This window comes from Dermacentor variabilis, chromosome 8 (assembly GCF_050947875.1).
Source record: "Dermacentor variabilis isolate Ectoservices chromosome 8, ASM5094787v1, whole genome shotgun sequence".
Taxonomy (NCBI): Eukaryota; Metazoa; Arthropoda; class Arachnida; order Ixodida; family Ixodidae; genus Dermacentor; species Dermacentor variabilis.
Window position 1 is genome coordinate 144,835,333 of NC_134575.1, and position 27,668 is coordinate 144,863,000.

The 27,668-nt window shown below is 49.8% G+C and overlaps 8 non-coding genes and 35 pseudogenes across 8 annotated transcripts; all 43 read right to left on the minus strand.

Annotated features, from left to right (window-relative positions):
* Positions 1–242: 242 nt before the first annotated feature.
* LOC142592102 (5S ribosomal RNA) lies at positions 243–361 on the minus strand (annotated as a pseudogene).
* A 525-nt stretch (positions 362–886) lies between these two features.
* LOC142592094 (5S ribosomal RNA) lies at positions 887–1,005 on the minus strand (annotated as a pseudogene).
* A 528-nt stretch (positions 1,006–1,533) lies between these two features.
* Positions 1,534–1,652, minus strand: LOC142592090 (5S ribosomal RNA; annotated as a pseudogene).
* A 523-nt stretch (positions 1,653–2,175) lies between these two features.
* Positions 2,176–2,294, minus strand: LOC142592091 (5S ribosomal RNA; annotated as a pseudogene).
* Positions 2,295–2,817: 523 nt separating this feature from the next.
* On the minus strand, positions 2,818–2,936 carry LOC142592153 (5S ribosomal RNA; annotated as a pseudogene).
* Positions 2,937–3,459: 523 nt separating this feature from the next.
* LOC142591866 (5S ribosomal RNA) lies at positions 3,460–3,578 on the minus strand. The gene has a single exon (XR_012830591.1). It is a non-coding gene; the product is annotated as a 5S ribosomal RNA (ribosomal RNA).
* Positions 3,579–4,102: 524 nt separating this feature from the next.
* Positions 4,103–4,221, minus strand: LOC142592186 (5S ribosomal RNA; annotated as a pseudogene).
* Positions 4,222–4,747: 526 nt separating this feature from the next.
* Positions 4,748–4,866, minus strand: LOC142591988 (5S ribosomal RNA; annotated as a pseudogene).
* A 529-nt stretch (positions 4,867–5,395) lies between these two features.
* On the minus strand, positions 5,396–5,514 carry LOC142592164 (5S ribosomal RNA; annotated as a pseudogene).
* Positions 5,515–6,038: 524 nt separating this feature from the next.
* On the minus strand, positions 6,039–6,157 carry LOC142592001 (5S ribosomal RNA; annotated as a pseudogene).
* Positions 6,158–6,679: 522 nt separating this feature from the next.
* Positions 6,680–6,798, minus strand: LOC142591959 (5S ribosomal RNA; annotated as a pseudogene).
* Positions 6,799–7,323: 525 nt separating this feature from the next.
* Positions 7,324–7,442, minus strand: LOC142592187 (5S ribosomal RNA; annotated as a pseudogene).
* A 527-nt stretch (positions 7,443–7,969) lies between these two features.
* Positions 7,970–8,088, minus strand: LOC142591989 (5S ribosomal RNA; annotated as a pseudogene).
* A 530-nt stretch (positions 8,089–8,618) lies between these two features.
* On the minus strand, positions 8,619–8,737 carry LOC142592092 (5S ribosomal RNA; annotated as a pseudogene).
* A 527-nt stretch (positions 8,738–9,264) lies between these two features.
* LOC142591956 (5S ribosomal RNA) lies at positions 9,265–9,383 on the minus strand (annotated as a pseudogene).
* A 530-nt stretch (positions 9,384–9,913) lies between these two features.
* On the minus strand, positions 9,914–10,032 carry LOC142591943 (5S ribosomal RNA). Its single transcript, XR_012830664.1, has one exon. It is a non-coding gene; the product is annotated as a 5S ribosomal RNA (ribosomal RNA).
* A 523-nt stretch (positions 10,033–10,555) lies between these two features.
* LOC142592255 (5S ribosomal RNA) lies at positions 10,556–10,674 on the minus strand (annotated as a pseudogene).
* A 525-nt stretch (positions 10,675–11,199) lies between these two features.
* On the minus strand, positions 11,200–11,318 carry LOC142591670 (5S ribosomal RNA). Its single transcript, XR_012830487.1, has one exon. It is a non-coding gene; the product is annotated as a 5S ribosomal RNA (ribosomal RNA).
* Positions 11,319–11,841: 523 nt separating this feature from the next.
* On the minus strand, positions 11,842–11,960 carry LOC142591918 (5S ribosomal RNA). Its single transcript, XR_012830640.1, has one exon. It is a non-coding gene; the product is annotated as a 5S ribosomal RNA (ribosomal RNA).
* A 526-nt stretch (positions 11,961–12,486) lies between these two features.
* Positions 12,487–12,605, minus strand: LOC142592036 (5S ribosomal RNA). Its single transcript, XR_012830683.1, has one exon. It is a non-coding gene; the product is annotated as a 5S ribosomal RNA (ribosomal RNA).
* Positions 12,606–13,129: 524 nt separating this feature from the next.
* On the minus strand, positions 13,130–13,248 carry LOC142592003 (5S ribosomal RNA; annotated as a pseudogene).
* A 525-nt stretch (positions 13,249–13,773) lies between these two features.
* On the minus strand, positions 13,774–13,892 carry LOC142592212 (5S ribosomal RNA; annotated as a pseudogene).
* Positions 13,893–14,418: 526 nt separating this feature from the next.
* Positions 14,419–14,537, minus strand: LOC142592238 (5S ribosomal RNA; annotated as a pseudogene).
* A 523-nt stretch (positions 14,538–15,060) lies between these two features.
* LOC142592004 (5S ribosomal RNA) lies at positions 15,061–15,179 on the minus strand (annotated as a pseudogene).
* A 524-nt stretch (positions 15,180–15,703) lies between these two features.
* LOC142592005 (5S ribosomal RNA) lies at positions 15,704–15,822 on the minus strand (annotated as a pseudogene).
* Positions 15,823–16,348: 526 nt separating this feature from the next.
* Positions 16,349–16,467, minus strand: LOC142592239 (5S ribosomal RNA; annotated as a pseudogene).
* A 524-nt stretch (positions 16,468–16,991) lies between these two features.
* On the minus strand, positions 16,992–17,110 carry LOC142592007 (5S ribosomal RNA; annotated as a pseudogene).
* A 527-nt stretch (positions 17,111–17,637) lies between these two features.
* On the minus strand, positions 17,638–17,756 carry LOC142592240 (5S ribosomal RNA; annotated as a pseudogene).
* Positions 17,757–18,282: 526 nt separating this feature from the next.
* On the minus strand, positions 18,283–18,402 carry LOC142592242 (5S ribosomal RNA; annotated as a pseudogene).
* Positions 18,403–18,930: 528 nt separating this feature from the next.
* LOC142591690 (5S ribosomal RNA) lies at positions 18,931–19,049 on the minus strand (annotated as a pseudogene).
* A 524-nt stretch (positions 19,050–19,573) lies between these two features.
* Positions 19,574–19,692, minus strand: LOC142592008 (5S ribosomal RNA; annotated as a pseudogene).
* A 524-nt stretch (positions 19,693–20,216) lies between these two features.
* Positions 20,217–20,335, minus strand: LOC142592009 (5S ribosomal RNA; annotated as a pseudogene).
* Positions 20,336–20,861: 526 nt separating this feature from the next.
* LOC142592241 (5S ribosomal RNA) lies at positions 20,862–20,980 on the minus strand (annotated as a pseudogene).
* A 525-nt stretch (positions 20,981–21,505) lies between these two features.
* LOC142592243 (5S ribosomal RNA) lies at positions 21,506–21,625 on the minus strand (annotated as a pseudogene).
* A 526-nt stretch (positions 21,626–22,151) lies between these two features.
* LOC142592302 (5S ribosomal RNA) lies at positions 22,152–22,269 on the minus strand (annotated as a pseudogene).
* A 527-nt stretch (positions 22,270–22,796) lies between these two features.
* Positions 22,797–22,915, minus strand: LOC142591947 (5S ribosomal RNA). Its single transcript, XR_012830668.1, has one exon. It is a non-coding gene; the product is annotated as a 5S ribosomal RNA (ribosomal RNA).
* A 534-nt stretch (positions 22,916–23,449) lies between these two features.
* LOC142592093 (5S ribosomal RNA) lies at positions 23,450–23,568 on the minus strand (annotated as a pseudogene).
* Positions 23,569–24,093: 525 nt separating this feature from the next.
* On the minus strand, positions 24,094–24,212 carry LOC142592185 (5S ribosomal RNA; annotated as a pseudogene).
* A 523-nt stretch (positions 24,213–24,735) lies between these two features.
* LOC142591958 (5S ribosomal RNA) lies at positions 24,736–24,854 on the minus strand. The gene has a single exon (XR_012830675.1). It is a non-coding gene; the product is annotated as a 5S ribosomal RNA (ribosomal RNA).
* Positions 24,855–25,378: 524 nt separating this feature from the next.
* On the minus strand, positions 25,379–25,497 carry LOC142592075 (5S ribosomal RNA; annotated as a pseudogene).
* Positions 25,498–26,029: 532 nt separating this feature from the next.
* Positions 26,030–26,148, minus strand: LOC142591944 (5S ribosomal RNA). Its single transcript, XR_012830665.1, has one exon. It is a non-coding gene; the product is annotated as a 5S ribosomal RNA (ribosomal RNA).
* A 531-nt stretch (positions 26,149–26,679) lies between these two features.
* Positions 26,680–26,798, minus strand: LOC142591992 (5S ribosomal RNA; annotated as a pseudogene).
* A 524-nt stretch (positions 26,799–27,322) lies between these two features.
* On the minus strand, positions 27,323–27,441 carry LOC142592020 (5S ribosomal RNA; annotated as a pseudogene).
* Between the last annotated feature and the right edge of the window lie 227 nt (positions 27,442–27,668).

Below are 27,668 nucleotides of genomic sequence, written 5' to 3' on the forward strand. Positions count from 1 at the left end.
GCGGTTAGAAGCTTGTGCGACTAAATTTTGCATCATTACGTATACCGCTTACCACCGTCATCATTCCGCGTACAATATCGTGTAGTGGCGTGAATATTGTTGGTGTAACACTTCGGCGTTGGCTCTACCAGCAGGCTCCAGTTGAACGTAAGTTACAGTAAATGCAACCACCCACACGTTGTGCAAATGAAAAAAAAAACAAGACGTCACAGAAGCACGCAATAAAAAAGCAAAAAGAACGGTGCCATCAGCACTCGGTGTTCCCAGGTGGTATCTCTCCCAAGTACTGACCGAGCCCAATGCTGCTTAGCTTCGGGGATCGGACGAGAACCGGCGTATTCAGCATGGTATGGCCGATGGCGAGAATGGGCTGTTTACGACTGCACCTGTATCGTGCTGCTATGTTGTGCAGTCGCCGAATGTATTGCTACAGCATACAGCACGTACGCGGCAGTCTTTCCGTGAAGAATACACGCACGCGTCGTGTACGTTGATGACTCCGTTTGTGGTTGTTCGCTGCATGCGTGCGTGCTAGTGCTCACAAAAGCAAGAGGGCGAGCGCCACATTTTGCGCGCGTTGCAGCCCACAAGGTGCCACTTTATTGATGCGTTGTCATTGAGCTGTATGCGGGTGTGATAAGTAAGCGGCTAGAAGCTTGTGCGACTAAATTTTGCATCATTACGTATACCGCTTACCACCGTCATCATTCCGCGTACAATATCGTGTAGTGGCCTGAATATTCTTGGTGTTACACTTCGGCGTTGGCTCTACCAGCAGGCTCCAGTTGAACGTAAGTTACAGTAAATGCAACCACCCACACGTTGTGCAAATGAAAAAAAAAACAAGACGTCACAGAAGCACGCAATAAAAAACCAAAAACAATGGTGCCATCAGCACTCGGTGTTCCCAGGTGGTGTCCCTTCCAAGTGCTGACCGAGCCCAATGCTGCTTAGCTTCGGAGATCGGACGAGAACCGGCGTATTCAGCATGGTATGGCCGATGGCGAGAATGTGCTGTTTACGACTGCACCTGTATCGTGCTGCTATGTTGTGCAGTCGCCGAATGTATTGCTACACCATACAGCACGTACGCGGCAGTCTTTCCGTGAACAATACACGCACGCGTCGTGTACGTTGATCACTCCGTTTGTGGTTGTTCGCTGCATGCGTGCGTGCTAGTGCTCACAAGAACAAGAGGGCGAGCGCCACATCTTGCGCACGTTGCAGCCCACAAGGTGCCACTTTATTGATGCGTTGTCATTGAGCTGTATGCGGGTGTGATAAGAAAGCGATTAGAAGCTTGCGCGACTAAGTTTTGCATCATTACGTATACCGCTTGCCACCGTCATCATTCCGCGTACAATATCGTGTAGTGGCCTGAATATTGTTGGTGTTACACTTCGGCGTTGGCTCTAGCAGCAGGCTCCAGTTGAACGTAAGTTACAGTAAATGCAACCACCCACACGTTGTGCAAATGAAAACAAAAAAAACAAGACGTCACAGAAGCACGCAATAAAAAAGCAAAAAGAACGGTGCCATCAGCACTCGGTGTTCCCAGGTGGTCTCCCTCCCAAGTACTGACCGAGCCCAATGCTGCTTAGCTTCGGGGATCGGAGGAGAACCGCCGTATTCAGCATGGTATGGCCGATGGCGAGAATGTGCTGTTTACGACTGCACCTGTATCGTGCTGCTATGTTGTGCAGTCGCCGAAAGTATTGCTACAGCATACAGCACGTACGCGGCAGTCTTTCCGTGAACAAAACACGCACGCGTCGGTTACGTTGATCACTCCGTTTGTGGTTGTTCGCTGCATGCGTGCGTGCTAGTGCTCACAAAAACAAGAGGGCAATCGCCACATTTTGCGCGCGTTGCAGCCCACAAGGTGCCACTTTATTGATGCATTGTCATTGAGCTGTATGCGGGTGTGATAAGTAAGCGGTTAGAAGCTTGTGCGACTAAATTTTGCATCATTACGTATACCGCTTACCACCGTCATCATTCCGCGTACAATATCGTGTAGTGGCCTGAATATTGTTGGTGTTACACTTCGGCGTTGGCTCTACCAGCAGGCTCCAGTTGAACGTAAGTTACAGTAAATGCAACCACCCACACGTTGTGCAAATGAAAAAAAACAAGACGTCACAGAAGCACGCAATAAAAAAGCAAAAAGAACGGTGCCATCAGCACTCGGTGTTCCCAGGTGGTCTCCCTCCCAAGTACTGACCGAGCCCAATGCTGCTTAGCTTCGGGGATCGGAGGAGAACCGCCGTATTCAGCATGGTATGGCCGATGGCGAGAATGTGCTGTTTACGACTGCACCTGTATCGTGCTGCTATGTTGTGCAGTCGCCGAATGTATTGCTACAGCATACAGCACGTACGCGGCAGTCTTTCCGTGAACAAAACACGCACGCGTCGGTTACGTTGATCACTCCGTTTGTGGTTGTTCGCTGCATGCGTGCGTGCTAGTGCTCACAAAAACAAGAGGGCAATCGCCACATTTTGCGCGCGTTGCAGCCCACAAGGTGCCACTTTATTGATGCATTGTCATTGAGCTGTATGCGGGTGTGATAAGTAAGCGGTTAGAAGCTTGTGCGACTAAATTTTGCATCATTACGTATACCGCTTACCACCGTCATCATTCCGCGTACAATATCGTGTAGTGGCCTGAATATTGTTGGTGTTACACTTCGGCGTTGGCTCTACCAGCAGGCTCCAGTTGAACGTAAGTTACAGTAAATGCAACCACCCACACGTTGTGCAAATGAAAAAAAACAAGACGTCACAGAAGCACGCAATAAAAAAGCAAAAAGAACGGTGCCATCAGCACTCGGTGTTCCCAGGTGGTCTCTCTCCCAAGTACCGACCGAGCCCAATGCTGCTTAGCTTCGGGGATCGGACGAGAACCGGCGTATTCAGCATGGTATGGCCGATGGCGAGAATGGGCTGTTTACGACTGCACCTGTATCGTGCTGCTATGTTGTGCAGTCGCCGAATGTATTGCTACAGCATACAGCACGTACGCGGCAGTCTTTCCGTGAACAATACACGCACGCGTCGTGTACGTTGATGACTCCGTTTGCGGTTGTTCGCTGTATGCGTGCGTGCTAGTGCTCACAAAAACAAGAGGGCGAGCGCCACATTTTGCGCGCGTTGCAGCCCACAAGGTGCCACTTTATTGATGCGTTGTCATTGAGCTGTATGCGGGTGTGATAAGTAAGCGGTTAGAAGCTTGTGCGACTAAATTTTGCATCATTACGTATACCGCTTACCACCGTCATCATTCCGCGTACAATATCGTGTAGCGGTCTGAATATTGTTGGTGTTACACTTCGGCGTTGGCTATACCAGCAGGCTCCAGTTGAACGTAAGTTACAGTAAATGCAACCACCCACACGTTGTGCAAATAAAAAAAAACAAGACGTCACAGAAGCACGCAATAAAAAAGCAAAAAGAACGGTGCCATCAGCACTCGGTGTTCCCAGGTGGTCTCCCTCCCAAGTACTGACCGAGCCCAATGCTGCTTAGCTTCGGGGATCGGACGAGAACCGGCGTATTCAGCATGGTATGGCCGACGGCGAGAATGTGCTGTTTACGACTGCACCTGTATCGTGCTGCTATGTTGTGCATTCGCCGAATGTATTGCTACAGCATACAGCACGTACGCGGCAGTCTTTCCGTGAACAATACACGCACGCGTCGTGTACGTTGATCACTCCGTTTGTGGTTGTTCGCTGCATGCGTGCGTGCTAGTGCTCACAAAAACAAGAGGGCAATCGCCACATTTTGTGCGCGTTGCAGCCCACAAGGTGCCACTTTATTGATGCGTTGACATTGAGCTGTATGCGGGTGTGATAAGTAAGCGGTTAGAAGCTTGTGCGACTAAATTTTGCATCATTACGTATACCGCTTACCACCGTCATCATTCCGCGTACAATATCGTGTAGTGGCGTGAATATTGTTGGTGTAACACTTCGGCGTTGGCTCTACCAGCAGGCTCCAGTTGAACGTAAGTTACAGTAAATGCAACCACCCACACGTTGTGCAAATGAAAAAAAAACAAGACGTCACAGAAGCACGCAATAAAAAAGCAAAAAGAACGGTGCCATCAGCACTCGGTGTTCCCAGGTGGTATCTCTGCCAAGTACTGACCGAGCCCAATGCTGCTTAGCTTCGGGGATCGGACGAGAACCGGCGTATTCAGCATGGTATGGCCGATGGCGAGAATGGGCTGTTTACGACTGCACCTGTATCGTGCTGCTATGTTGTGCAGTCGCCGAATGTATTGCTACAGCATACAGCACGTACGCGGCAGTCTTTCCGTGAACAATACACGCACGCGTCGTGTACGTTGATGACTCCGTTTGTGGTTGTTCGCTGCATGCGTGCGTGCTAGTGCTCACAAAAACAAGAGGGCGAGCGCCACATTTTGCGCGCGTTGCAGCCCACAAGGTGCCACTTTATTGATGCGTTGTCATTGAGCTGTATGCGGGTGTGATAAGTAAGCGGCTAGAAGCTTGTGCGACTAAATTTTGCATCATTACGTATACCGCTTACCACCGTCATCATTCCGCGTACAATATCGTGTAGTGGCCTGAATATTCTTGGTGTTACACTTCGGCGTTGGCTCTACCAGCAGCCTCCAGTTGAACGTAAGTTACAGTAAATGCAACCACCCACACGTTGTGCAAATGAAAAAAAAAAACAAGACGTCACAGAAGCACGCAATAAAAAACCAAAAAGAATGGTGCCATCAGCACTCGGTGTTCCCAGGTGGTCTCCCTTCCAAGTGCTGACCGAGCCCAATGCTGCTTAGCTTCGGAGATCGGACGAGAACCGGCGTATTCAGCATGGTATGGCCGATGGCGAGAATGTGCTGTTTACGACTGCACCTGTATCGTGCTGCTATGTTGTGCAGTCGCCGAATGTATTGCTACACCATACAGCACGTACGCGGCAGTCTTTCCGTGAACAATACACGCACGCGTCGTGTACGTTGATCACTCCGTTTGTGGTTGTTCGCTGCATGCGTGCGTGCTAGTGCTCACAAGAACAAGAGGGCGAGCGCCACATCTTGCGCGCGTTGCAGCCCACAAGGTGCCACTTTATTGATGCGTTGTCATTGAGCTGTATGCGGGTGTGATAAGTAAGCGATTAGAAGCTTGCGCGACTAAGTTTTGCATCATTACGTATACCGCTTGCCACCGTCATCATTCCGCGTACAATATCGTGTAGTGGCCTGCATATTGTTGGTGTTACACTTCGGCGTTGGCTCTACCAGCAGGCTCCAGTTGAACGTAAGTTACAGTAAATGCAACCACCCACACGTTGTGCAAATGAAAACAAAAAAAAACAAGACGTCACAGAAGCACGCAATAAAAAAGCAAAAAGAACGGTGCCATCAGCACTCGGTGTTCCCAGGTGGTCTCCCTCCCAAGTACTGACCGCGCCCAATGCTGCTTAGCTTCGGGGATCGGACGAGAACCGCCGTATTCAGCATGGTATGGCCGATGGCGAGAATGTGCTGTTTACGACTGCACCTGTATCGTGCTGCTATGTTGTGCAGTCGCCGAATGTATTGCTACAGCATACAGCACGTACGCGGCAGTCTTTCCGTGAACAAAACACGCACGCGTCGGTTACGTTGATCACTCCGTTTGTGGTTGTTCGCTGCATGCGTGCGTGCTAGTGCTCACAAAAACAAGAGGGCAATCGCCACATTTTGCGCGCGTTGCAGCCCACAGGGTGCCAATTTATTGATGCATTGTCATTGAGCTGTATGCGGGTGTGATAAGTAAGAGGCTAGAAGCTTGTGCGACTAAATTTTGCACCATTACGTATACCGCTTACCACCGTCATCATTCCGCGTACAATATCGTGTAGTGGCCTGAATATTGTTGGTGTTACACTTCGGCGTTGGCTCTACCAGCAGGCTCCAGTTGAACGTAAGTTACAGTAAATGCAACCACCCACACGTTGTGCAAATGAAAAAAAAACAAGACGTCACAGAAGCACGCAATAAAAAAGCAAAAAGAACGGTGCCATCAGCACTCGGTGTTCCCAGGTGGTCTCTCTCCCAAGTACTGACCGAGCCCAATGCTGCTTAGCTTCGGGGATCGGACGAGAACCGGCGTATTCAGCATGGTATGGCCGATGGCGAGAATGGGCTGTTTACGACTGCACCTGTATCGTGCTGCTATGTTGTGCAGTCGCCGAATGTATTGCTACAGCATACAGCACGTACGCGGCAGTCTTTCCGTGAACAATACACGCACGCGTCGTGTACGTTGATGACTCCGTTTGTGGTTGTTCGCTGCATGCGTGCGTGCTAGTGCTCACAAAAACAAGAGGGCGAGCGCCACATTTTGCGCGCGTTGCAGCCCACAAGGTGCCACTTTATTGATGCGTTGTCATTGAGCTGTATGCGGGTGTGATAAGTAAGCGGTTAGAAGCTTGTGCGACTAAATTTTGCATCATTACGTATACCGCTTACCACCGTCATCATTCCGCGTACAATATCGTGTAGCGGTCTGAATATTGTTGGTGTTACACTTCGGCGTTGGCTATACCAGCAGGCTCCAGTTGAACGTAAGTTACAGTAAATGCAACCACCCACACGTTGTGCAAATAAAAAAAAACAAGACGTCACAGAAGCACGCAATAAAAAAGCAAAAAAACGGTGCCATCAGCACTCGGTGTTCCCAGGTGGTCTCCCTCCCAAGTACAGACCGAGCCCAATGCTGCTTAGCTTCGGGGATCGGACGAGAACCGGCGTATTCAGCATGGTATGGCCGACGGCGAGAATGTGCTGTTTACGACTGCACCTGTATCGTGCTGCTATGTTGTGCATTCGCCGAATGTATTGCTACAGCATACAGCACGTACGCGGCAGTCTTTCCGTGAACAATACACGCACGCGTCGTGTACGTTGATCACTCCGTTTGTGGTTGTTCGCTGCATGCGTGCGTGCTAGTGCTCACAAAAACAAGAGGGCAATCGCCACATTTTGTGCGCGTTGCAGCCCACAAGGTGCCACTTTATTGATGCGTTGACATTGAGCTGTATGCGGGTGTGATAAGTAAGCGGTTAGAAGCTTGTGCGACTAAATTTTGCATCATTACGTATACCGCTTACCACCGTCATCATTCCGCGTACAATATCGTGTAGTGGCGTGAATATTGTTGGTGTAACACTTCGGCGTTGGCTCTACCAGCAGGCTCCAGTTGAACGTAAGTTACAGTAAATGCAACCACCCACACGTTGTGCAAATGAAAAAAAAAACAAGACGTCACAGAAGCACGCAATAAAAAAGCAAAAAGAACGGTGCCATCAGCACTCGGTGTTCCCAGGTGGTATCTCTGCCAAGTACTGACCGAGCCCAATGCTGCTTAGCTTCGGGGATCGGACGAGAACCGGCGTATTCAGCATGGTATGGCCGATGGCGAGAATGGGCTGTTTACGACTGCACCTGTATCGTGGTGCTATGTTGTGCAGTCGCCGAATGTATTGCTACAGCATACAGCACGTACGCGGCAGTCTTTCCGTGAACAATACACGCACGCGTCGTGTACGTTGATGACTCCGTTTGTGGTTGTTCGCTGCATGCGTGCGTGCTAGTGCTCACAAAAACAAGAGGGCGAGCGCCACATTTTGCGCGCGTTGCAGCCCACAAGGTGCCACTTTATTGATGCGTTGTCATTGAGCTGTATGCGGGTGTGATAAGTAAGCGGCAAGAAGCTTGTGCGACTAAATTTTGCATCATTACGTATACCGCTTACCACCGTCATCATTCCGCGTACAATATCGTGTAGTGGCCTGAATATTCTTGGTGTTACACTTCGGCGTTGGCTCTACCAGCAGCCTCCAGTTGAACGTAAGTTACAGTAAATGCAACCACCCACACGTTGTGCAAATGAAAAAAAAAAAACAAGACGTCACAGAAGCACGCAATAAAAAACCAAAAAGAATGGTGCCATCAGCACTCGGTGTTCCCAGGTGGTCTCCCTTCCAAGTGCTGACCGAGCCCAATGCTGCTTAGCTTCGGAGATCGGACGAGAACCGGCGTATTCAGCATGGTATGGCCGATGGCGAGAATGTGCTGTTTACGACTGCACCTGTATCGTGCTGCTATGTTGTGCAGTCGCCGAATGTATTGCTACACCATACAGCACGTACGCGGCAGTCTTTCCGTGAACAATACACGCACGCGTCGTGTACGTTGATCACTCCGTTTGTGGTTGTTCGCTGCATGCGTGCGTGCTAGTGCTCACAAGAACAAGAGGGCGAGCGCCACATCTTGCGCGCGTTGCAGCCCACAAGGTGCCACTTTATTGATGCGTTGTCATTGAGCTGTATGCGGGTGTGATAAGTAAGCGATTAGAAGCTTGCGCGACTAAGTTTTGCATCATTACGTATACCGCTTGCCACCGTCATCATTCCGCGTACAATATCGTGTAGTGGCCTGCATATTGTTGGTGTTACACTTCGGCGTTGGCTCTACCAGCAGGCTCCAGTTGAACGTAAGTTACAGTAAATGCAACCACCCACACGTTGTGCAAATCAAAAAAAAAAAAAAACAAGACGTCACAGAAGCACGCAATAAAAAAGCAAAAAGAACGGTGCCATTAGCACTCGGTGTTCCCAGGCGGTCTCCCTCCCAAGTACTCACCGAGCCCAATGCTGCTTAGCTTCGGGGATCGGACGAGAACCGGCGTATTCAGCATGGTATTGCCGATGGCGAGAATGAGCTGTTTACGACTGCACCTGTATCGTGCTGCTATGTTGTCCAGTCGCCGAATGTATTGTTACAGCATACAGCACGTACGCGGCAGTCTTTCCGTGAACAATACACGCACGCGTCGGTTACGTTGATCACTCCGTTTGTGGTTGTTCGCTGCATGCGTGCGTGCTAGTGCTCACAAAAACAAGAGGGCAAGCGCCACATTTTGCGCGCGTTGCAGCCCACAAGGTGCCACTTTATTGATGCATTGTCATTGAGCTGTATGCGGGTGTGATAGGTAAGCGGTTAGAAGCTTGTGCGACTAAATTTTGCATCATTACGTATACCGCTTACCACCGTCATCATTCCACGTACAATATCGTGTAGTGGCCTGAATATTGTTGGTGTTACACTTCGGCGTTGGCTCTACCAGCAGGCTCCATTTGAACGTAAGTTACAGTAAATGCAACCACCCACACGTTGTGCAAATGAAAAAAAAAAAACAAGACGTCACAGAAGCACGCAATAAAAAAGCAAAAAGAACGGTGCCATCAGCACTCGGTGTTCCCAGGTGGTCTCCCTCCCAAGTACTGACCGAGCCCAATGGTGCTTAGCTTCGGGGATCGGACGAGAACCGGCGTATTCAGCATGGTATGGCCGATGGCGAGTATGTGCTGTTTACGACTGCACCTGTATGGTGCTGCTATGTTGTGCAGTCGCCGAATGTATTGCTACAGCATACAGTACGTACGCGGCAGTCTTTCCGTGAACAATACACGCACGCGTCGTGTACGTTGATCACTCCGTTTGTGGTTGTTCGCTGCATGCGTGCGTGCTAGTGCTCACAAAAACAAGAGGGCGAGCGCCACATTTTGCGCGCGTTGCAGCCCACAAGGTGCCACTTTATTGATGGGTTGTCATTGAGCTGTATGCGGGTGTGATAAGTAAGCGGTTAGAAGCTTGTGCGACTAAATTTTGCATCATTACGTATACCGCTTACCACCGTCATCATTCCGCGTACAATATCGTGTAGTGGCCTGAATATTGTTGGTGTTACACTTCGGCGTTGGCTCTACCAGCAGGCTCCAGTTGAACGTAAGTTACAGTAAATGCAACCACCCGCACGTTGTGCAAATGAAAAAAAAAACAAAACAAGACGTCACAGAAGCACGCAATAAAAAAGCAAAAAGAACGGTGCCATCAGCACTCGGTGTTCCCAACTGGTCTCCCTCCCAAGTACTGACCGAGCCCAATGCTGCTTAGCTTCGGGGATCGGACGAGAACCGGCGTATTCAGCATGGTATGGCCGATGGCGAGAATGTGCTGTTTACGACTGCGCCTGTATCGTGCTGCTATGTTGTGCAGTCGCCGAATGTATTGCTACAGCATACAGCACGTACGCGGCAGTCTTTCCGTGAACAATACACGCACGCGTCGTGTACGTTGATCACTCCGTTTGTGGTTGTTCGCTGCATGCGTGCGTGCTAGTGCTCACAAAAACAAGAGGGCGAGCGCCACATTTTGCGCGCGTTGCAGCCCACAAGGTGCCACTTTATTGATGCGTTGTCATTGAGCTGTATACGGGTGTGATAAGTAAGCGGTTAGAAGCTTGTGCGACTAAATTTTGCATCATTACGTATACCGCTTACCACCGTCATCATTCCGCGTACAATATCGTGTAGTGGCCTGAATATTGTTGGTGTTACACTTCGGCGTTGGCTATACCAGCAGGCTCCAGTTGAACGTAAGTTACAGTAAATGCAACCACCCACACGTTGTGCAAATAAAAAAAAACAAGACGTCACAGAAGCACGCAATAAAAAAGCAAAAAGAACGGTGCCATCAGCATTCGGTGTTCCCAGGTGGTCTCCCTCCCAAGTACTGACCGAGCCCAATGCTGCTTAGCTTCGGGGATCGGACGAGAACCGGCGTATTCAGCATAATATGGCCGATGGCAAGAATGTGCTGTTTACGACTGCACTTGTATCGTGCTGCTATGTTGTGCAGTCGCCGAATGTATTGCTACAGCATACAGCACGTACGCGGCAGTCTTTCCGTGAACAATACACGCACGCGTCGTGTACGTTGATCACTCCGTTTGTGGTTGTTCGCTGCATGCGTGCGCGCTAGTGCTCACAAAAACAAGAGGGCGAGCGCCACATTTTGCGCGCGTTGCAGCCCACAAGGTGCCACTTTATTGATGCGTTGTCATTGAGCTGTATGCGGGTGTGATAAGTAAGCGGTTAGAAGCTTGTGCGACTAAATTGTGCATCATTACGTATAACGCTTACCACCGTCATCATTCCGCGTACAATATCGTGTAGTGGCCTGAATATTGTTTGTGTTACACTTCGGCGTTGGCTCTACCACCAGGCTCCAGTTGAACGTAAGTTACAGTAAATGCAACCACCCACATGTTGTGCAAATGAAAAAAAAAAACAAGACGTCACAGAAGCACGCAATAAAAAACAATAAGAACGGTGCCATCAGCACTCGGTGTTCCCAGGTGGTCTCCCTCCCAAGTACTAACCGAGCCCAATGCTGCTTAGCTTCGGGGATCGGACGAGAACCGGCGTATTCAGCATGGTATGGCCGATGGCGAGAATGTGCTGTTTACGACTGCACCTGTATCGTGCTGCTATGTTGTGCAGTCGCCGAATGTATTGCTACAGCATACAGCACGTACGCGGCAGTCTTTCCGTGAACAATACACGCGCGCGTCGTGTACGTTGATCACTCCGTTTGTGGTTGTTCGCTGCATGCGTGCGTGCTAGTGCTCACAAAAACAAGAGGGCGAGCGCCACATTTTGCGCGCGTTGCAGCCCACATGGTGCCACTTTTTTGATGCGTTGTCATTGAGCTGTATGCGGGTGTGATAAGTAAGCGGTTAGAAGCTTGTGCGACTAAATTTTGCATCATTACGTATAACGCTTACCACCGTCATCATTCCGCGTACAATATCGTGTAGTGGCCTGAATATTGTTTGTGTTACACTTCGGCGTTGGCTCTACCAGCAGGCTCCAGTTGAACGTAAGTTACAGTAAATGCAACCACCCACATGTTGTGCAAATGAAAAAAAAACAAGACGTCACAGAAGCACGCAATAAAAAACAATAAGAACGGTGCCATCAGCACTCGGTGTTCCCAGGTGGTCTCCCTCCCAAGTACTAACCGAGCCCAATGCTGCTTAGCTTCGGGGATCGGACGAGAACCGGCGTATTCAGCATGGTATGGCCGATGGCGAGAATGTGCTGTTTACGACTGCACCTGTATCGTGCTGCTATGTTGTGCAGTCGCCGAATGTATTGCTACAGCATACAGCACGTACGCGGCAGTCTTTCCGTGAACAATACACGCACGCGTCGTGTACGTTGATCACTCCGTTTGTGGTTGTTCGCTGCATGCGTGCGTGCTAGTGCTCACAAAAACAAGAGGGCGAGCGCCACATTTTGCGCGCGTTGCAGCCCACAAGGTGCCACTTTATTGATGCGTTGTCATTGAGCTGTATGCGGGTGTGATAAGTAAGCGGTTAGAAGCTTGTGCGACTAAATTTTGCATCATTACGTATACCGCTTACCACCGTCATCATTCCACGTACAATATCGTGTAGTGGCCTGAATATTGTTGGTGTTACACTTCGGCGTTGGCTCTACCAGCAGGCTCCAGTTGAACGTAAGTTACAGTAAATGCAACCACCCACACGTTGTGCAAATGAAAAAAAAAAACAAGACGTCACAGAAGCACGCAATAAAAAAGCAAAAAGAACGGTGCCATCAGCACTCGGTGTTCCCAGGTGGTCTCCCTCCCAAGTACTAACCGAGCCCAATGCTGCTTAGCTTCGGGGATCGGACGAGAACCGGCGTATTCAGCATGGTATGGCCGATGGCGAGAATGTGCTGTTTACGACTGCACCTGTATCGTGCTGCTATGTTGTGCAGTCGCCGAATGTATTGCTACAGCATACAGCACGTACGCGGCAGTCTTTCCGTGAACAATACACGCACGCGTCGTGTACGTTGATCACTCCGTTTGTGGTTGTCCGATGCATGCGTGCGTGCTAGTGCTCACAAAAACAAGAGGGCGAGCGCCACATTTTGCGCGCGTTGCAGCCCACAAGGTGCCACTTTATTGATGCGTTGTCATTGAGCTGTATGCGGGTGTGATAAGTAAGCGGTTAGAAGCTTGTGCGACTAAATTTTGCATCATTACGTATACCGCTTACCACCGTCATCATTCCGCGTACAATATCGTGTAGCGGCCTGAATATTGTTGGTGTAACACTTCGGCGTTGGCTCTACCAGCAGGCTCCAGTTGAACGTAAGTTACAGTAAATGCAACCACCCACACGTTGTGCAAATGAAAAAAAAACAAGACGTCACAGAAGCACGCAATAAAAAAGCAAAAAGAACGGTGCCATCAGCACTCGGTGTTCCCAGGTGGTCTCTCTCCCAAGTACTGACCGAGCCCAATGCTGCTTAGCTTCGGGGATCGGACGAGAACCGGCGTATTCAGCATGGTATGGCCGATGGCGAGAATGTGCTGTTTACGACTGCACCTGTATCGTGCTGCTATGTTGTGCAGTCGCCGACTGTATTGCTACAGCATACAACACGTACGCGGCAGTCTTTCCGTGAACAATACACGCACGCGTCGTGTACGTTGATCACTCCGTTTGTGGTTGTTCGCTGCATGCGTGCGTGCTAGTGCTCACAAAAACTAGAGGGCGAGCGCCACATTTTGCGCGCGTTGTAGCCCACAAGGTGCCACTGTATTGATGCGTTGTCATTGAGCTTTATGTGGGTGTGATAAGTAAGCGGTTAGAAGCTTGTGCGACTGAATTTTGCATCATTACGTATACCGCTTACCACCGTCATCATTCCGCGTACAATATCGTGTAGTGGCGTGAAAATTGTTGGTGTAACACTTCGGCGTTGGCCCTACCAGCAGGCTCCAGTTGAACGTAAGTTACAGTAAATGCAACCACCACCACGTTGTGCAAATGAAAAAAAAAACAAGACGTCACAGAAGCATGCAATAAAAAAGCAAAAAGAACGGTGCCATCTGCACTCGGTGTTCCCAGGTGGTCTCTCTCCCAAGTACTGACCGAGCCCAATGCTGCTTAGCTTCGGGGATCGGACGAGAACCGGCGTATTCAGCATGGTATGGCCGATGGCGAGAATGTGCTGTTTACGACTGCACCTGTATCGTGCTGCTATGTTGTGCAGTCGCCGAATGTATTGCTACAGCATACAGCACGTACGCGGCAGTCTTTCCGTGAACAATACACGCACGCGTCGTGTACGTTGATCACTCCGTTTGTGGTTGTCCGATGCATGCGTGCGTGCTAGTGCTCACAAAAACAAGAGGGCGAGCACCACATTTGGCGCGCGTTGCAGCCCTCAAGGTGCCACTTTATTGATGCGTTGTCATTGAGCTGTATGCGGGTGTGATAAGTAAGCGGTTAGAAGCTTGTGCGACTAAATTTTGCATCATTACGTATACCGCTTACCACCGTCATCATTTCGCGTACAATATCGTGTAGTGGCCTGAATATTGTTGGTGTTACACTTCGGCGTTGGCTCTACCAGCAGGCTCCAGTTGAACGTAAGTTACAGTAAATGCAAACACCCACACGTTGTGCAAATGAAAAAAAAAAACAAGACGTCACAGAAGCACGCAATAAAAAAGCAAAAAGAACTGTGCCATCAGCACTCGGTGTTCAAAGGTGGTCTCCCTCCCAAGTACTGATCGAGCCCAATGCTGCTTAGCTTCGGGGATCGGACGAGAACCGGCGTATTGAGCATGGTATGGCCGATGGCGAGAATGTGCTGTTTACGACTGCACCTGTATCGCGCTGCTATGTTGTGCAGTCGCCGAATGTATTGCTACAGCATACAGCACGTACGCGGCAGTCTTTCCGTGAACAATACACGCACGCGTCGTGTACGTTGATCACTCCGTTTGTGGTTGTTCGCTGCATGCGTGCGTGCTAGTGCTCACAAGAACAAGAGGGCGAGCGCCACATTTTGCGCGCGTTGCAGCCCACAAGGTGGCACTTTATTGATGCATTGTCATTGAGCTGTATGCGGGTGTGATAAGTAAGCGGTGAGAAGCTTGTGCGACTAAATTTTGCATCATTACGTATACCGCTTACCACCGTCATCATTCCGCGTACAATATCGTGTAGCGGCCTGAATATTGTTGGTGTAACACTTCGGCGTTGGCTCTACCAGCAGGCTCCAGTTGAACGTAAGTTACAGTAAATGCAACCACCCACACGTTGTGCAAATGAAAAAAAACAAGACGTCACAGAAGCACGCAATAAAAAAGCAAAAAGAACGGTGCCATCAGCACTCGGTGTTCCCAGGTGGTCTCTCTCCCAAGTACTGACCGAGCCCAATGCTGCTTAGCTTCGGGGATCGGACGAGAACCGGCGTATTCAGCATGGTATGGCCGATGGCGAGAATGTGCTGTTTACGACTGCACCTGTATCGTGCTGCTATGTTGTGCAGTCGCCGAATGTATTGCTACAGCATACAACACGTACGCGGCAGTCTTTCCGTGAACAATACACGCACGCGTCGTGTACGTTGATCACTCCGTTTGTGGTTGTTCGCTGCATGCGTGCGTGCTAGTGCTCACAAAAACTAGAGGGCGAGCGCCACATTTTGCGCGCGTTGTAGCCCACAAGGTGCCACTTTATTGATGCGTTGTCATTGAGCTTTATGTGGGTGTGATAAGTAAGCGGTTAGAAGCTTGTGCGACTGAATTTTGCATCATTACGTATACCGCTTACCACCGTCATCATTCCGCGTACAATATCGTGTAGTGGCGTGAAAATTGTTGGTGTAACACTTCGGCGTTGGCCCTACCAGCAGGCTCCAGTTGAACGTAAGTTACAGTAAATGCAACCACCACCACGTTGTGCAAATGAAAAAAAAACAAGACGTCACAGAAGCATGCAATAAAAAAGCAAAAAGAACGGTGCCATCAGCACTCGGTGTTCCCAGGTGGTCTCTCTCCCAAGTACTGACCGAGCCCAATGCTGCTTAGCTTCGGGGATCGGACGAGAACCGGCGTATTCAGCATGGTATGGCCGATGGCGAGAATGTGCTGTTTACGACTGCACCTGTATCGTGCTGCTATGTTGTGCAGTCGCCGAATGTATTGCTACAGCATACAGCACGTACGCGGCAGTCTTTCCGTGAACAATACACGCACGCGTCGTGTACGTTGATCACTCCGTTTGTGGTTGTCCGATGCATGCGTGCGTGCTAGTGCTCACAAAAACAAGAGGGCGAACACCACATTTGGCGCGCGTTGCAGCCCTCAAGGTGCCACTTTATTGATGCGTTGTCATTGAGCTGTATGCGGGTGTGATAAGTAAGCGGTTAGAAGCTTGTGCGACTAAATTTTGCATCATTACGTATACCGCTTACCACCGTCATCATTTCGCGTACAATATCGTGTAGTGGCCTGAATATTGTTGGTGTTACACTTCGGCGTTGGCTCTACCAGCAGGCTCCAGTTGAACGTAAGTTACAGTAAATGCAACCACCCACACGTTGTGCAAATGAAAAAAAAAAACAAGACGTCACAGAAGCACGCAATAAAAAAGCAAAAAGAACTGTGCCATCAGCACTCGGTGTTCAAAGGTGGTCTCCCTCCCAAGTACTGATCGAGCCCAATGCTGCTTAGCTTCGGGGATCGGACGAGAACCGGCGTATTGAGCATGGTATGGCCGATGGCGAGAATGTGCTGTTTACGACTGCACCTGTATCGCGCTGCTATGTTGTGCAGTCGCCGAATGTATTGCTACAGCATACAGCACGTACGCGGCAGTCTTTCCGTGAACAATACACGCACGCGTCGTGTACGTTGATCACTCCGTTTGTGGTTGTTCGCTGCATGCGTGCGTGCTAGTGCTCACAAGAACAAGAGGGCGAGCGCCACATTTTGCGCGCGTTGCAGCCCACAAGGTGGCACTTTATTGATGCATTGTCATTGAGCTGTATGCGGGTGTGATAAGTAAGTGGTGAGAAGCTTGTGAGACTAAATTTTGCATCATTACGTATACCGCTTACCACCGTCATCATTCCGCGTACAATATCGTGTAGCGGCCTGAATATTGTTGGTGTAACACTTCGGCGTTGGCCCTACCAGCAGGCTCCAGTTGAACGTAAGTTACAGTAAATGCAACCACCACCACGTTGTGCAAATGAAAAAAAAACAAGACGTCACAGAAGCATGCAATAAAAAAGCAAAAAGAACGGTGCCATCAGCACTCGGTGTTCCCAGGTGGTCTCTCTCCCAAGTACTGACCGAGCCCAATGCTGCTTAGCTTCGGGGATCGGACGAGAACCGGCGTATTCAGCATGGTATGGCCGATGGCGAGAATGTGCTGTTTACGACTGCACCTGTATCGTGCTGCTATGTTGTGCAGTCGCCGAATGTATTGCTACAGCATACAGCACGTACGCGGCAGTCTTTCCGTGAACAATACACGCACGCGTCGTGTACGTTGATCACTCCGTTTGTGGTTGTCCGATGCATGCGTGCGTGCTAGTGCTCACAAAAACAAGAGGGCGAACACCACATTTGGCGCGCGTTGCAGCCCTCAAGGTGCCACTTTATTGATGCGTTGTCATTGAGCTGTATGCGGGTGTGATAAGTAAGCGGTTAGAAGCTTGTGCGACTAAATTTTGCATCATTACGTATACCGCTTACCACCGTCATCATTTCGCGTACAATATCGTGTAGTGGCCTGAATATTGTTGGTGTTACACTTCGGCGTTGGCTCTACCAGCAGGCTCCAGTTGAACGTAAGTTACAAAAAATGCAACCACCCACACGTTGTGCAAATGAAAAAAAAAAAACAAGACGTCACAGAAGCACGCAATAAAAAAGCAAAAAGAACTGTGCCATCAGCACTCGGTGTTCAAAGGTGGTCTCCCTCCCAAGTACTGATCGAGCCCAATGCTGCTTAGCTTCGGGGATCGGACGAGAACCGGCGTATTGAGCATGGTATGGCCGATGGCGAGAATGTGCTGTTTACGACTGCACCTGTATCGCGCTGCTATGTTGTGCAGTCGCCGAATGTATTGCTACAGCATACAGCACGTACGCGGCAGTCTTTCCGTGAACAATACACGCACGCGTCGTGTACGTTGATCACTCCGTTTGTGGTTGTTCGCTGCATGCGTGCGTGCTAGTGCTCACAAAAACAAGAGGGCGAGCGCCACATTTTGTGCGCGTTGCAGCCCACAAGGTGCCACTTTATTGATGCGTTGACATTGAGCTGTATGCGGGTGTGATAAGTAAGCGGTTAGAAGCTTGCGCGACTAAATTTTGCATCATTACGTATACCGCTTACCACCGTCATCATTCCGCGTACAATATCGTGTAGTGGCGTGAATATTGTTGGTGTAACACTTCGGCGTTGGCTCTACCAGCAGGCTCCAGTTGAACGTAAGTTACAGTAAATGCAACCACCACCACGTTGTGCAAATGAAAAAAAAAAACAAGACGTCACAGAAGCACGCAATAAAAAAGCAAAAAGAACGGTGCCATCAGCACTCGGTGTTCCCAGGTGGTCTCTCTCCCAAGTACTGACCGAGCCCAATGCTGCTTAGCTTCGGGGATTCGGACGAGAACCGGCGTATTCAGCATGGTATGGCCGATGGCGAGAATGTGCTGTTTACGACTGCACCTGTATCGTGCTGCTATGTTGTGCAGTCGCCGAATGTATTGCTACAGCATACAGCACGTACGCGGCAGTCTTTCCGTGAACAATACACGCACGCGTCGTGTACGTTGATCACTCCGTTTGTGGTTGTTCGCTGCATGCGTGCGTGCTAGTGCTCACAAAAACAAGAGGGCGAGCGCCACATTTTGCGCGCGTTGCAGCCCACAAGGTGCCACTTTATTGATGCGTTGTCATTGAGCTGTATGCGGGTGTGATAAGTAAGCGGTTAGAAGCTTGTGCGACTAAATTTTGCATCATTGCGTATACCGCTTACCACCGTCATCATTCCGCGTACAATATCGCGTAGTGGCCTGAATATTGTTGGTGTTACACTTCGGCGTTGGCTCTACCAGCAGGCTCCAGTTGAACGTAAGTTACAGTAAATGCAACCACCCACACGTTGTGCAAATGAAAAAAAAAAAAACAAGACGTCACAGAAGCACGCAATAAAAAAGCAAAAAGAACTGTGCCATCAGCACTCGGTGTTCAAAGGTGGTCTCCCTCCCAAGTACTGATCGAGCACAATGCTGCTTAGCTTCGGGGATCGGACGAGAACCGGCGTATTGAGCATGGTATGGCCGATGGCGAGAATGTGCTGTTTACGACTGCACCTGTATCGCGCTGCTATGTTGTGCAGTCGCCGAATGTATTGCTACAGCATACAGCACGTACGCGGCAGTCTTTCCGTGAACAATACACGCACGCGTCGTGTACGTTGATCACTCCGTTTGTGGTTGTTCGCTGCATGCGTGCGTGCTAGTGCTCACAAGAACAAGAGGGCGAGCGCCACATTTTGCGCGCGTTGCAGCCCACAAGGTGGCACTTTATTGATGCATTGTCATTGAGCTGTATGCGGGTGTGATAAGTAAGCGGTGAGAAGCTTGTGCGACTAAATTTTGCATCATTACGTATACCGCTTACCACCGTCATCATTCCGCGTACAATATCGTGTAGCGGCCTGAATATTGTTGGTGTAACACTTCGGCGTTGGCTCTACCAGCAGGCTCCAGTTGAACGTAAGTTACAGTAAATGCAACCACCCACACGTTGTGCAAATGAAAAAAAAACAAGACGTCACAGAAGCACGCAATAAAAAAGCAAAAAGAACGGTGCCATCAGCACTCGGTGTTCCCAGGTGGTCTCTCTCCCAAGTACTGACCGAGCCCAATGCTGCTTAGCTTCGGGGATCGGACGAGAACCGGCGTATTCAGCATGGTATGGCCGATGGCGAGAATGTGCTGTTTACGACTGCACCTGTATCGTGCTGCTATGTTGTGCAGTCGCCGAATGTATTGCTACAGCATACAACACGTACGCGGCAGTCTTTCCGTGAACAATACACGCACGCGTCGTGTACGTTGATCACTCCGTTTGTGGTTGTTCGCTGCATGCGTGCGTGCTAGTGCTCACAAAAACTAGAGGGCGAGCGCCACATTTTGCGCGCGTTGTAGCCCACAAGGTGCCACTTTATTGATGCGTTGTCATTGAGCTTTATGTGGGTGTGATAAGTAAGCGGTTAGAAGCTTGTGCGACTGAATTTTGCATCATTACGTATACCGCTTACCACCGTCATCATTCCGCGTACAATATCGTGTAGTGGCGTGAAAATTGTTGGTGTAACACTTCGGCGTTGGCCCTACCAGCAGGCTCCAGTTGAACGTAAGTTACAGTAAATGCAACCACCACCACGTTGTGCAAATGAAAAAAAAACAAGACGTCACAGAAGCATGCAATAAAAAAGCAAAAAGAACGGTGCCATCAGCACTCGGTGTTCCCAGGTGGTCTCTCTCCCAAGTACTGACCGAGCCCAATGCTGCTTAGCTTCGGGGATCGGACGAGAACCGGCGTATTCAGCATGGTATGGCCGATGGCGAGAATGTGCTGTTTACGACTGCACCTGTATCGTGCTGCTATGTTGTGCAGTCGCCGAATGTATTGCTACAGCATACAGCACGTACGCGGCAGTCTTTCCGTGAACAATACACGCACGCGTCGTGTACGTTGATCACTCCGTTTGTGGTTGTCCGATGCATGCGTGCGTGCTAGTGCTCACAAAAACAAGAGGGCGAACACCACATTTGGCGCGCGTTGCAGCCCTCAAGGTGCCACTTTATTGATGCGTTGTCATTGAGCTGTATGCGGGTGTGATAAGTAAGCGGTTAGAAGCTTGTGCGACTAAATTTTGCATCATTACGTATACCGCTTACCACCGTCATCATTTCGCGTACAATATCGTGTAGTGGCCTGAATATTGTTGGTGTTACACTTCGGCGTTGGCTCTACCAGCAGGCTCCAGTTGAACGTAAGTTACAAAAAATGCAACCACCCACACGTTGTGCAAATGAAAAAAAAAAACAAGACGTCACAGAAGCACGCAATAAAAAAGCAAAAAGAACTGTGCCATCAGCACTCGGTGTTCAAAGGTGGTCTCCCTCCCAAGTACTGATCGAGCCCAATGCTGCTTAGCTTCGGGGATCGGACGAGAACCGGCGTATTGAGCATGGTATGGCCGATGGCGAGAATGTGCTGTTTACGACTGCACCTGTATCGCGTTGCTATGTTGTGCAGTCGCCGAATGTATTGCTACAGCATACAGCACGTACGCGGCAGTCTTTCCGTGAACAATACACGCACGCGTCGTGTACGTTGATCACTCCGTTTGTGGTTGTTCGCTGCATGCGTGCGTGCTAGTGCTCACAAAAACAAGAGGGCGAGCGCCACATTTTGTGCGCGTTGCAGCCCACAAGGTGCCACTTTATTGATGCGTTGACATTGAGCTGTATGCGGGTGTGATAAGTAAGCGGTTAGAAGCTTGCGCGACTAAATTTTGCATCATTACGTATACCGCTTACCACCGTCATCATTCCGCGTACAATATCGTGTAGTGGCGTGAATATTGTTGGTGTAACACTTCGGCGTTGGCTCTACCAGCAGGCTCCAGTTGAACGTAAGTTACAGTAAATGCAACGACCACCACGTTGTGCAAATGAAAAAAAAAACAAGACGTCACAGAAGCACGCAATAAAAAAGCAAAAAGAACGGTGCCATCAGCACTCGGTGTTCCCAGGTGGTCTCTCTCCCAAGTACTGACCGAGCCCAATGCTGCTTAGCTTCGGGGATTCGGACGAGAACCGGCGTATTCAGCATGGTATGGCCGATGGCGAGAATGTGCTGTTTACGACTGCACCTGTATCGTGCTGCTATGTTGTGCAGTCGCCGAATGTATTGCTACAGGATACAGCACGTACGCGGCAGTCTTTCCGTGAACAATACACGCACGCGTCGTGTACGTTGATCACTCCGTTTGTGGTTGTTCGCTGCATGCGTGCGTGCTAGTGCTCACAAAAACAAGAGGGCGAGCGCCACATTTTGCGCGCGTTGCAGCCCACAAGGTGCCACTTTATTGATGCGTTGTCATTGAGCTGTATGCGGGTGTGATAAGTAAGCGGTTAGAAGCTTGTGCGACTAAATTTTGCATCATTGCGTATACCGCTTACCACCGTCATCATTCCGCGTACAACATCGCGTAGTGGCCTGAATATTGTTGGTGTTACACTTCGGCGTTGGCTCTACCAGCAGGCTCCAGTTGAACGTAAGTTACAGTAAATGCAACCACCCCCAAATGGTGCAAATGAAAAAAAAAAAACAAGACGTCACAGAAGCACGCAATAAAAAGCAAAAAGAACGGTGCCATCAGCACTCGGTGTTCCCAGGTGGTCTCCCTCCCAAGTACTGACCGAGCCCAATGCTGCTTAGCTTCGGGGATCGGACGAGAACCGCGTATTCAGCATGGTATGGCCAATCGCGAGAATGGGCTGTTTACGACTGCACCTGTATCGTGCTGCTATGTTGTGCAGTCTCCGAATGTATTGCTACAGCATACAGCACGTACGCGGCAGTCTTTCCGTGAACAATACACGCACGCGTCGTGTACGTTGATCACTCCGTTTGTGGTTGTTCGCTGCATGCGTGCGTGCTAGTGCTCACAAAAACAAGAGGGCGAGCACCACATTTCGCGCGCGTTGCAGCCCTCAAGGTGCCACTTTATTGATGCGTTGTCATTGAGCTGTATGCGGGTGTGATAAGTAAGCGGTTAGAAGCTTGTGCGACTGAATTTTGCATCATTACGTATACCGCTTACCACCGTCATCATTTCGCGTACAATATCGTGTAGTGGCCTGAATATTGTTGGTGTTACACTTCGGCGTTGGCTCTACCAGCAGGCTCCAGTTGAGCGTAAGTTACAGTAAATGCAACCACCCACACGTTGTGCAAATGAAAAAAAAAAAAACAAGACGTCACAGAAGCACGCAATAAAAAGCAAAAAGAACGGTGCCATCAGCACTCGGTGTTCCCAGGTGGTCTCCCTCCCAAGTACTGACCGAGCCCAATGCTGCTTAGCTTCGGGGATCGGACGAGAACCGGCGTATTCAGCATGGTATGGCCGATGGCGAGAATGTGCTGTTTACGACTGCACCTGTATCGTGCTGCTATGTTGTGCAGTCGCCGAATGTATTGCTACAGCATACAGCACGTACGCGGCAGTCTTTCCGTGAACAATACACGCATGCGTCGTGTACGTTGATCACTCCGTTTGTGGTTGTTCGCTGCATGCGTGCGTGCTAGTGCTCACAAAAACAAGAGGGCGAGCGCCACATTTTGCGCGCGTTGCAGCCCACAAGGTGCCACTTTATTGATGCGTTGTCATTGAGCTGTATGCGGGTGTGATAAGTAAGGGATTAGAAGCTTGAGCGACTAAGTTTTGCATCATTACGTATACCGCTTACCACCGTCATCATTCCGCGTACAATATCGTGTAGTGGCCTGAATATTGTTGGTGTTACACTTCGGCGTTGGCTCTACTAGCAGGTTCCAGTTCAACGTAAGTTACAGTAAATGCAACCACCCACACGTTGTGCAAATCAAAAAAAAAAAAAAAAAAACAAGACGTCACAGAAGCACGCAATAAAAAAGCAAAAAGAACGGTGCCATTAGCACTCGGTGTTCCCAGGCGGTCTCCCTCCCAAGTACTCACCGAGCCCAATGCTGCTTAGCTTCGGGGATCGGACGAGAACCGGCGTATTCAGCATGGTATTGCCGATGGCGAGAATGAGCTGTTTACGACTGCACCTGTATCGTGCTGCTATGTTGTCCAGTCGCCGAATGTATTGTTACAGCATACAGCACGTACGCGGCAGTCTTTCCGTGAACAATACACGCACGCGTCGGTTACGTTGATCACTCCGTTTGTGGTTGTTCGCTGCATGCGTGCGTGCTAGTGCTCACAAAAACAAGAGGGCAAGCGCCACATTTTGCGCGCGTTGCAGCCCACAAGGTGCCACTTTATTGATGCATTGTCATTGAGCTGTATGCGGGTGTGATAGGTAAGCGGTTAGAAGCTTGTGCGACTAATTTTGCATCATTACGTATACCGCTTACCACCGTCATCATTCCACGTACAATATCGTGTAGTGGCCTGAATATTGTTGGTGTTACACTTCGGCGTTGGCTCTACCAGCAGGCTCCATTTGAACGTAAGTTACAGTAAATGCAACCACCCACACGTTGTGCAAATGAAAAAAAAAAACAAGACGTCACAGAAGCACGCAATAAAAAAGCAAAAAGAACGGTGCCATCAGCACTCGGTGTTCCCAGGTGGTCTCCGTCCCAAGTACTAACCGAGCCCAATGCTGCTTAGCTTCGGGGATCGGACGAGAACCGGCGTAATAAGCATGGTATGGCCGATGGCGAGAATGTGCTGTTTACGACTGCACCTGTATCGTGCTGCTATGTTTTGCAGTCGCCGAATGTATTGCTACAGCATACAGCACGTACGCGGCAGTCTTTCCGTGAACAATACACGCACGCGTCGTGTACGTTGATCACTCCGTTTGTGGTTGTCCGATGCATGCGTGCGTGCTAGTGCTCACAAAAACAAGAGGGCGAGCGCCACATTTTGCGCGCGTTGCAGCCCACAAGGTGCCACTTTATGATGCGTTGTCATTGAGCTGTATGCGGGTGTGATAAGTAAGCGGTTAGAAGCTTGTGCGACTAAATTTTGCATCATTACGTATACCGCTTACCACCGTCATCATTCCGCGTACAATATCGTGTAGTGGCCTAAATATTGTTGGTGTTACACTTCGGCGTTGGCTCTACCAGCATGCTCCAGTTGAACGTAAGTTACAGTAAATGCAACCACCCACACGTTGTGCAAATGAAAAAAAAAACAAGACGTCACAGAAGCACGCAATAAAAAGCAAAAAGAACGGTGCCATCAGCACTCGGTGTTCCCAGGTGGTCTCCCTCCCAAGTACTGACCGAGCCCAATGCTGCTTAGCTTCGGGGATCGGACGAGAACCGGCGTATTCAGCATGGTATGGCCGATGGCGAGAATGTGCTGTTTACGACTGCACCTGTATCGTGCTGCTATGTTGTGCAGTCGCCGAATGTATTGCTACAGCATACAGCACGTACGCGGCAGTCTTTCCGTGAACAATACACGCATGCGTCGTGTGCGTTGATCACTCCGTTTGTGGTTGTTCGCTGCATGCGTGCGTGCTAGTGCTCACAAAAACAAGAGGGCGAGCGCCACATTTTGCGCGCGTTGCAGCCCACAAGGTGCAACTTTATTGGTGCGTTGTCATTGAGCTGTATGCGGGTGTGATAAGTAAGCGGTTAGAAGCTTGTGCGACTAAATTTTGCATCATTACGTATACCGTTTACCACCGTCATCATTCCGCGTACAATATCGTGTAGTGGCCTGAATATTGTTGGTGTTACACTTCGGCGTTGGCTATACCAGCAGGCTCTAGTTGAACGTAAGTTACAGTAAATGCAACCACCCACACGTTGTGCAAATGAAAAAAAAACAAGACGTCACAGAAGCACGCAGTAAAAAAGCAAAAAGAACGGTGCCATCAGCACTAGGTGTTCCCAGGTGGTCTCCCTCCCAAGTACTGACCGAGCCCAATGGTGCTTAGCTTCGGGGATCGGACGAGAACCGGCGTATTCAGCGTGGTATGGCCGATGGCGAGTATGTGCTGTTTACGACTGCACCTGTATGGTGCTGCTATGTTGTGCAGTCGCCGAATGTATTGCTACAGCATACAGTACGTACGCGGCAGTCTTTCCGTGAACAATACACGCACGCGTCGTGTACGTTGATCACTCCGTTTGTGGTTGTTCGCTGCATGCGTGCGTGCTAGTGCTCACAAAAACAAGAGGGCGAGCGCCACATTTTGCGCGCGTTGCAGCCCACAAGGTGCCACTTTATTGATGGGTTGTCATTGAGCTGTATGCGGGTGTGATAAGTAAGCGGTTAGAAGCTTGTGCGACTAAATTTTGCATCATTACGTATACCGCTTACCACCGTCATCATTCCGCGTACAATATCGTGTAGTGGCCAGAATATTGTTGGTGTTACACTTCGGCGTTGGCTCTACCAGCAGGCTCCAGTTGAACGTAAGTTACAGTAAATGCAACCACCCGCACGTTGTGCAAATGAAAAAAACAAAAACAAAACAAGACGTCACAGAAGCACGCAATAAAAAGCAAAAAGAACGGTGCCATCAGCACTCGGTGTTCCCAACTGGTCTCCCTCCCAAGTACTGACCGAGCCCAATGCTGCTTAGCTTCGGGGATCGGACGAGAACCGGCGTATTCAGCATGGTATGGCCGATGGCGAGAATGTGCTGTTTACGACTGCACCTGTATCGTGCTGCTATGTTGTGCAGTCGCCGAATGTATTGCTACAGCATACAGCACGTACGCGGCAGTCTTTCCGTGAACAATACACGCACGCGTCGTGTACGTTGATCACTCCGTTTGTGGTTGTTCGCTGCATGCGTGCGTGCTAGTGTTCACAAAAACAAGAGGGCGAGCGCCACATTTTGCGCGCGTTGCAGCCCACAAGGTGCCACTTTATTGATGCGTTGTCATTGAGCTGTATGCGGGTGTGATAAGTAAGCGGTTAGAAGCTTGTGCGACTAAATTTTGCATCATTACGTATACCGCTTACCACCGTCATCATTCCGCGTACAATATCGTGTAGTGGCCTGAATATTGTTGGTGTTACACTTCGGCGTTGGCTCTACCAGCAGGCTCCAGTTGAACGTAAGTTACAGTAAATGCAACCACCCGCACGTTGTGCAAATGAAAAAAAAATACAAAACAAGACGTCACAGAAGGACGCAATAAAAAAGCAAAAAGAACGGTGCCATCAGCACTCGGTGTTCCCAGGTGGTCTCCCTCCCAAGTACTGACCGAGCCCAATGCTGCTTAGCTTCGGGGATCGGACGAGAACCGCCGTATTCAGCATGGTATGGCCGATGGCGAGAATGTGCTGTTTACGACTGCACCTGTATCGCGCTGCTATGTTGTGCGTCGCCGAATGTATTGCTACAGCATACAGCACGTACGCGGCAGTCTTTCCGTGAACAATACACGCACGCGTCGTGTACGTTGATCACTCCGTTTGTGGTTGTTCGCTTCATGCGTGCGTGCTAGTGCTCACAAAAACAAGAGGGCGAGCGCCACATTTTGCGCGCGTTGCAACCCACAAGGTGCCACTTTCTTGATGCGTTGTCATTGAGCTGTATGCGGGTGTGATAAGTAAGCGGTTAGAAGCTTGTGCGACTAAATTTTGCTTCATTACGTATACCGCTTACCACCGTCATCATTCCGCGTACAATATCGTGTAGTGGCCTGAATATTCTTGGTGTTACACTTCGGCGTTGGCTCTACCAGCAGGCTCCAGTTGAACGTCAGTTACAGTAAATGCAACCACCCACACGTTGTGCAAATGAAAAAAAAAACAAGACGTCACAGAAGCACGCAATAAAAAAGCAAAAAGAACGGTGCCATCAGCACTCAGTGTTCCCAGGTGGTCTCCCTTCCAAGTACTGACCGAGCCCAATGCTGCTTAGCTTCGGGGATCGGACGAGAACCGGCGTATTCAGCATGATATGGCCGATGGCGAGAATGTGCTGTTTACGACTGCACCTGTATCGTGCTGCTATGTTGTGCAGTCGCCGAATGTATTGCTACAGCATACAGCACGTACGCGGCAGTCTTTCCGTGAACAATACACGCACGCGTCGTGTACGTTGATCACTCCGTTTGTGGTTGTTCGCTGCATGCGTGCGTGCTAGTGCTCACAAAAACAAGAGGGCGAGCGCCACATTTTGCGCGCGTTGCAGCCCAC